The sequence below is a fragment of the Gymnogyps californianus genome, chromosome 27 (genome assembly GCF_018139145.2).
Source record: "Gymnogyps californianus isolate 813 chromosome 27, ASM1813914v2, whole genome shotgun sequence".
Classification (NCBI taxonomy): Eukaryota; Metazoa; Chordata; class Aves; order Accipitriformes; family Cathartidae; genus Gymnogyps; species Gymnogyps californianus.
Window position 1 is genome coordinate 3,972,174 of NC_059497.1, and position 7,838 is coordinate 3,980,011.

A 7,838-nucleotide genomic window follows, 5' to 3' on the forward strand; every position below is an offset into this window, starting at 1 on the left:
CAAGAGCTAACCCTCCTCTTTAACATCAGGTGCTGTACCCACCAGGCCAGCCTTGCTCTGCACCCCAGTAAATGGGAATAACAGTGGCTGTAGCCTGCATTGGGCTATCCTGACTGGAGGATTGTAAAATGCCGTGTAAAAATGAATCCTCTGAAACACAGCCACCGCTACAGGCAGCGGCAGCACCGTCACTGTGGGACTGCTCGGCCCTTTGGTACAAGACAAAGGGATGGAGGATGCTGAGCTGGGGTTTTGTGGGGAGCTGGTGTGGTCCTTTACACCAGCCCAGTAAGTGGAGCCCCAAATATCTATTGCCTTGGAAGCAACCCTGGGATCAAGCTAGTTGGGCAAAACAGCCCATGGGCAGGGCTGTGAGAGGCACTTGGGGACCCTCTGGCCTTTCCAGAGGCTACAAGTTTTCAGGCAAGAACAGAGACAACGGCTACCATAGGAACCTGGCTGTCACCAAGGCCCAACACAACCTCCAGAAAGCAGTTTATTTTATCTCAAATGCTACAGGGGAGCCCTAGGACTTGGAGAAGAGCAAAACCTAGCTGGGAAGGGAAAGCTGCTCAGTACAAAAAGAAAGCATCAGGACTTTAGGGCAGAGAGCTATAGGCAGAAACAGGAGGATTCAACCCCAAAATCACAGAAGCCAACTGCCTCTTTAGCACAGCCCATGCAACCCTGCCCAAGGGAAGCGTGATCTGGTGCATGGAGGAAATCAGCTTCCCCACCTTCCCATCGCCAGCCCGGGGTTACCCCAACCGCCTTCCCCTGCTTTTTACCAGGGGAAGCAGAGCACGTGCTTACCTTGGCTGCTCACCACAGAGCCTGTCCCACCGATCCCAGCAAAGGGAGCCCCAGCAAAGGGAGCCCTGTCTTGCCGAGAGCCTTTTATACCCCAGCCCCTGTGCAGGTGGTTCCCCATCACCGCCCCTTGCCAGGCGATTCGCTGCTGGGAGATTTCTTCTTCCATCTCCATCACCCACTGCTGATATCAGGCACCTGGCTGGTCCCTGGCCCCCAGGCTCTGCAGCAAAACCCACCTCATGGCAAAGCAGCCCGGAGGACCCCCCTGTTTTGGTGGGGTGTCACTGCCGCAGCTCAGACAGGGCAGATCTCCATGGGGTGGTGGGAGCCGACCAGCACTTTCGCTGCCAGCGCAGCCTCCGACATCTCTTTTAATCTCTCCTACAATGATTTCTTTTTTGGCTTGGTGCTTTTAGACTAGAAACTGCTTCAGATCAAGTTGTGTAAAATCTTTGCTAATGCAATGAGTGTCTTTGGATGTCACTAAGAGTTGCAGATGCTGAGCACTTCCGCAATAAAAATAGGATACTCTTGTCTTGATTTTCCACTCGAGGAACAAACCAGAGGCTCAAGCACTGACCACTGTCCGTCGGGCAACTGGGCCCAGTGCAAGCGTGGCGGGGAGACTGGGATAGCTGGTCATCCCTTCACTAGAGGGCAGCATCAGGCCAATAAAATTGCCTTAAATCTTTGCAATTTTGGATTAGCCAGGTGGGAGCATCCAAAGAACTTCACACCTTGGGCAATCTGGCGTCGAAAGGCGCCGGTCTGTACGGGAAAGGGCTGCGCTCCGGCAGCTGCCGGGCTGCCCGAAAAGCCAAACTGCCGTCGCCGAGAGTGGCTGAGCTGGATGCAAGGGGCAGCCTCTGCTTTCGGGCTCGGGAGGGACCCAGGGAAACGTGCCCAGGGCTCATGAACCCCAGCTCCTCTGGGCTGCAGGAGGGAGCTGGTTGCTTGCAACATCTGGAAGCCATTTCTGAGCGGCTTCGCTGCCCGGCTGACGTGCGGCAAGGGGAGAGCAGCTCCCCGGCTTGGGAGGGAGGCCCAGGAGGAGGCTGAGCGCAACCAGAAAGGCAGCCCTGCAATAGCCCCCGGGATTCGCTTTATTGCAAGGAGATAAAAGGTGGCTGGAAGGCAGCACACGCGAGGCGTGAGGTTAGCCGGGTAATCGCCAGCATGACTGAGCCTCTGGGTCCCAGCCGAGCCGAGGGGCTGCATGCTCAGCACAGTGTATGTTACGAGAGCTCCCTCCGTGCTGCCAAAATCCTGAGCAAAATAACCAAGCTAGACACGTTAGATGCATATCTCCCCTTTGCAGCAGGGGTACTGAAGCAGGCAGAGACACTGAGGCGCAGACACCCAGCAGTGCTGAGGACTCAGTACACTTTAAAACTCAGAGCCTTAAATAAAAAAATCCTTCATTGCCCATCACCATGGAACAGGCTCAGGCACTAACGAGCTTGGAAATCAATGGGGCTTGGGTGGAAACGGAGCTTGGACCTGCTGGGAGCCACCAGCATCCCTCCAGCATCAGCAGTGCCAGCAAATAATTAACACCAAATGGCAGCGCAGAGGATGGCTCCCGGATTGCTGAGGGGGTTGCTGAGCCCTGGCAATCGGGCGGAAGGTTCATCTTTCCACGGGAAACCCAGCCCCAAGCACAGGGCATCCCAGCGCCAAGGGGAAACCCACCCACAGGCAAATGAAACCCGGAGGCTGCTCTCGGGACGAAGCCTGCAACAAGAAGATAACGCAGATGATAGTACCTCTGGGGCAAGTATAGAAAAATATATATATACAAACAAATGAAGGCACAAAAATATGTATATGTAGGTATGTGTATCTATATATGCATGCATATAGGTGTGTGTGTGTGCGTATATATATATATATATATACACACACACACACAGTCAGACAGACTATATAGCACACAGTAGGGTCTGTCACACACACAGACATATATATACAGAGGAAATAGGAGTGCTCAGGTCACCTCCACATGCCACCACCACATCTGTGCACATGGGGGAAGCAGGGTGGGTGTGAGCAGGAGCCCGTATGAGGCCCAGCATGTAAATAGGAGTGAATTAATGCGTGGGAGGTGAGTGTCTGTTTGCCCTGTCACGCACGTGTGTGCAACGTGTGCCAACTTTCCCTACTTAGCAGGGACGAGTGCTTTGGTCTTAAAAGAAAAATGGTGCCACTTTTTTCACTCTATAACTCACTGGGGCTGTTCAGCGCCTTTCTGTGTGGGGTTAAAGGTAGGGCCGAATTTTCCTCCCAAAATATTCCTGTTAATGGCTTTCAAATGTTGGCATCGCTGGCGGGTGCATGCGCATATGTGTGTGTGTTGGCTGCTGGCGCTGTCTCACACACAGCAAACTCCCCAGCTCCCAGATATTTAAGCTAACTCCATCTCCTCTCCAGTTTCAGCTGCATTTTTAAAGAAAACAACTCCCACCGACTGCAGCAGGAAATCACTATTTGGGTTTATGAGGCACCTCTTCCTGACGAGCCACGCGGAAAAGTCTCTGCTTGCTCTGCAAGGCAGGTATCCCTGTGCCAGCGGGGCAGCTCGGCACCTCGGCATTGCACACCAGCCCTCGGCATCATGCACCAGCCCTCGGCATTGCATGGCCAAGAGGAATGAGGTGACACTCGAAAGCCACTCGTGCAACGGCTGCAGCTTGTGCTAGCAGGAAAAAAGGAGATGCTTGAGCTGATGGGGTTCGTATCAGCTCCGTAGGCGAAAAAAGGTGTACGTTAAGGTGTTGAAGGCATAAGAAATGTTATTAAAACAAAAATAACAACTTTATTAGTGACGTTTCCTGGTTCAGGCCCCTGCTCTGCATGCACAGAGGACCCAGCACCCAGTGTGGGGCTCCTAAGTAGGAGCCCAATGGATGTAATTAGCCCTGGTAATGGTGATGCATGAAATCACAGTGCTGCTGGGCCAGGATCCGGCCTTCGCATGCCCCAGCCCAGGCGTGCCCAAGCCCAGGGCTGCTCTGACTTCCCTGGGCGGCCGGACCACACACTGAGCCCACCATCAACCCCTCTGAAGCTGTCCTTTCTCCCTTTTGTTTTCCTGACCTCTCCGATGCTGGAAAAGTCATCTGCTCCCTGCACAACCTGATCGACCCGCTCCTTCCAGCCACCGGCTCTGCCCTGAGCCCCGGCACCGGCCGGGAGGCAGAGCCCCCTTCAGCTGGAGCCCATGGTGATGCTGAGCTCCAGGATGCGCTCGGGCAAGGGAAAATACCCACCGGGGCGGGACGGGGTCCGTGTGTCTGTCCAGCTCTCCTACAGCTGGGCTTCAACCTTGTTTCTCTGCCTTTGGGCAGGAGGCTGAAGGGGTTGCATTAAATCAAGCGGTGGTCCCTGGATATATGTGCCTATGAGTATATATGTGTATATGACCCCAGGGGCCATGGGTCCAGCTGTCCTGTGCATCCCGGCTTTGTCCCTTCTTGTGTCCCTCAGGGTCTTGGTGTTTCTTTGGGGGCAAAACCCTCGCCTGCCCTCTTTGCCCAGGTCTCTGGTAGTGCATGAGGGTGAGGGGCTCGCCAGGCTGCTCGGCTTCTCTCCACTCCTCCCCAGGCACCCAGGAGAGGGTTAACATGAGCGTTTCTGCATTTTCCTTCTCCAACTTGGTAGCAAGGCAGAACGTGGGGATATATGGTCTCCGCTTGGGTCCCAGCCTCCAAGGCTGGCTGGAGGAGCCGGCACTTTCAGGCAGATTGCCGTTTGGCAGCGAAATCCTCCAGCATTTGCCAATTCTGCACTGCTTCAGCTATCGCTGAGCTCAGACAGCTTCTGCACCCCCCTTCCCTCGAGACACGATAACTTTCTGTGTAATCTCTGCTGGCGACAGCAGCACGAAGCTGTCCCACCCCGCTCCCCCCACCCGGCTCCTGCCAAGCTCCCGCCGCACGGAGCGAAGGGGCCAGGGTGCCGGGCTGGCAGCACCTCCTTGCCGGGATGCGCCGGGGTGATTATGGGTCCCCCCCATAATCAGGGGACGGGTAGCTCTGAGGGTCCCCCCGGCATGGGTGCATGCACAGCGTGAGGACACCCCAAAGTGACAGCAAACACAGGCTTTCTGGCAGCCGGTGGGGTTTCACCGGCCAACAAACCCTTGCCTGCATCTTGCACGCGTGCAGGGCATCCGTGCTGCCCTGAGTGGCAGCAGTTGGCAGCCTGGGTATTTTTTCCTTCCTTGACAGTGCTGTCTCTTGTGCAGGAGGCTGAGAGGTGCGAGACGGCTTGAAGCCACCTTGCAGCGCCGTTGTGACGCCCCACCTTTGTCCCAACCCTCTAGGACACAAGGGACCCAAACTGGGTGCTTGCGCTGGCACAGGCACTGGGATTTTTCATTCAGCAGATGCTCACGTTTCTGGCAGGTTCAGGATCGAAGAAGAAATCAGCTCGGACCACATACTGTCGGACGCCAAGGAGTGGGAAAAAGTGATGCTGCTGGGCCTGCGGCCTCAAGCTGGTTTTTGGGGAAGGGTGAAAGCGAGGAGAGGAGCTGGTGGACCTGAAATGTTAATTCCTTCCAGCTGTTGTCAGCCTGGCAGGTTCTCAAAGGAAGTTTAATAGACTGCAGTCGTCTCCCCTCGGCCCGTCCCCCCATCGCCGCGCCGTGCGGAGGCAGCCCAGCAGAACCTGGGATTACATGAGCCGCTGTGTCTTCCAAAGACCTAGTTTTATTTTTTTCCCCTTTGGCTCTGAAAGTGTTTTCTTGTGTATGTGTGCGTGAGTGTGTGTGTGTGTGCACGCGCGCACATGCGCAAAACCCGTGCCCCTTGGATTGCAGTGAATTGGAAGGGACCGTCGGGGTTGCATGGGGCTGGGGCGGGAGCAGGGGACTGCATCAGCAGCGAGGAGGAGGAGGAGATGGCTTCATGGGCCTCCTTGCTGGAGTACGCCCCAGTCCACCGTGTGAACTGGGAGGAAACAGGATGAAGAAAGTATTTGGAGTGGAAAATAAAAATCCTCTCTCTTGCTTTATTGATTGTGATTGTGGACAGAAATAGCTCGGGCTGTTGAAAGCGGTCCCCACCGAAGGAGCAGAGGCGCATCCAAGCTGCTCGAATGCCGGGCTCATCCCGTACAGCATCCTCCAGCCGCCCGCAGCACGTGGAGAAAAAGGGCGCCCAGAAACCTTACGGCAATGGGGTGAGCCAGCCCTGAAGCAGAACGGTTTCTCACCTGCCTGCCACGGCTTCTGCATAGTTTCCAAGCCTTGTGTTGTACATCTTGCTATATGCTGGCTGCATCTCTAGACAGGCTCAGCGTGGGAGCCCGGCAGCACAGACGCAGCCCCGGGAACGCGCAGCCCTGGCAGTCTATTAGCAATTAGACCATAAGCTCCCATCATTAATACACCCCATGTCCCATCCATAATAAATCGCCAGCAGAGCATCGGACAAGGAGCACTGATGACCAGCTGGGATCATGCGCTGCCCATCCCGGGGAGGCAGACGCCCGTCACTCCTGGGGGGACCCTGCCCCTAAGCTGCTCTAAAACCAGCAACAACAGGGCAATGCTAGTTTAGGTGACTGGACCGTTTCATGAATTTTAGCCCGTTTCATTGAATTGTTTCACTTGAAACACCAAACGAGGGGCCAGGGAAGGAGGGCAGGCGAGCCCAGGGTGCTCAGCACAGCCCAGCCGATGGGGCCAGCATCCATGCGGGCACAGTGTGATGGCTCCCAGCTCTGAGAGGCTTCTGAGGGAACCGTAAAAACCAAGTGCTGGCAGGAGAGTAATTAGTTAAAGCCGAGCACATCTGTTGTTAATTAATTCCCAGGCAGGAGGGTTTAACTCTTGCCTTCCCCGGTGGTTTGCAAGGTGGATGGCCAGCATCAGCTTGCATCCAGAGGAAGGCTTGAACTTTGCTTTTCAAGCCCTTTCCAGCGACTTGAGTTGCTCTGGTCCATCATTCCCTGCTCTGGTCTGTCATTCCCACATCCCAGAACCATCCCTGTGATTTCCAGGAGCACCCAAGACATGAGCAGAGCAGCCAGTACTGCTCAGGGCCGTGAATGTGCCCCAGGCTTGGGGTAGGGGCTGAAAAAAATCTGGCTTTGACCCTTCCAATGTCCAGCCCTGAACAGCCAGTGGAGAAGGTGGGACCTGAGGGCGAGTTCACAGAGCATCAATCTGCAGGGCTGAGCTGTGCTTTTGGGTAGCCCTGCACCGGCAACTGCTATTTTATTTGCATTTTTGTGAAGGCAGCCGTCACTAAAGTACATTCGTAGGCGTGAATATCACATACATTCAGCAGCACATCATGCTCCACGAAGAGCCCAGCTCTGCTCCCCACCTCCCTGCTCCGCCTTGCCTACGAGTTTCAAGCCGCGGTGGGTGGACAGAGCTGCTGTGTGGGGACCTGGTCCCTTGGGAGCAACGTTAAAAGGGCATTTGATGCTGGAGCAAAGAGGAGGAGCAGGCGGGGGGGGGGCAGCTGGGTGCTTGGGGCACGTGGGGTGCGTGCGATCCCCTTCCCATGCCGGGACACAAGCACGCACGGCACGGCCAGCCCACAGGGCCCTCCCGCACTGGGGGAATCTGTTCCCCATTAAGCGAATCCGGCAGCACTCGTTACTGCGGCTGGTGGGGAGAGCAGCCCTGCCAGCTCCAACCTCGCTAATTAGCACCACAAGTGAGGCCAGGCTGGGGAAGGCCAGCGCCTCCATCCCTCCTTGCCAAGGATGCAAACGCTTTGGAGCAGAGCCTCAGCCAGAGCCTGTGGAAGAGCTCCCACCGAGTGCCGGATGGGGCCCCGGTCCCATCCGTCCCAGGGTGGGCAGTGATGTGCATCCCCCCCCCCCCCGGCCCCCCACTCCGGGGCTCAGCCCAAGAGGAGGTGCCAGAGCAAGGGCTCAAAGCCCCAATCCACCACACCGAGTCATCCCCGCCGTGCGTGGGGTGGAAGAAGGCTGCTCGTACCATCCTCTTCCCCTCCATGCACGTGCACTGTGCCGGGCTCCGACCGCCTTCAGCTTGCCACTAA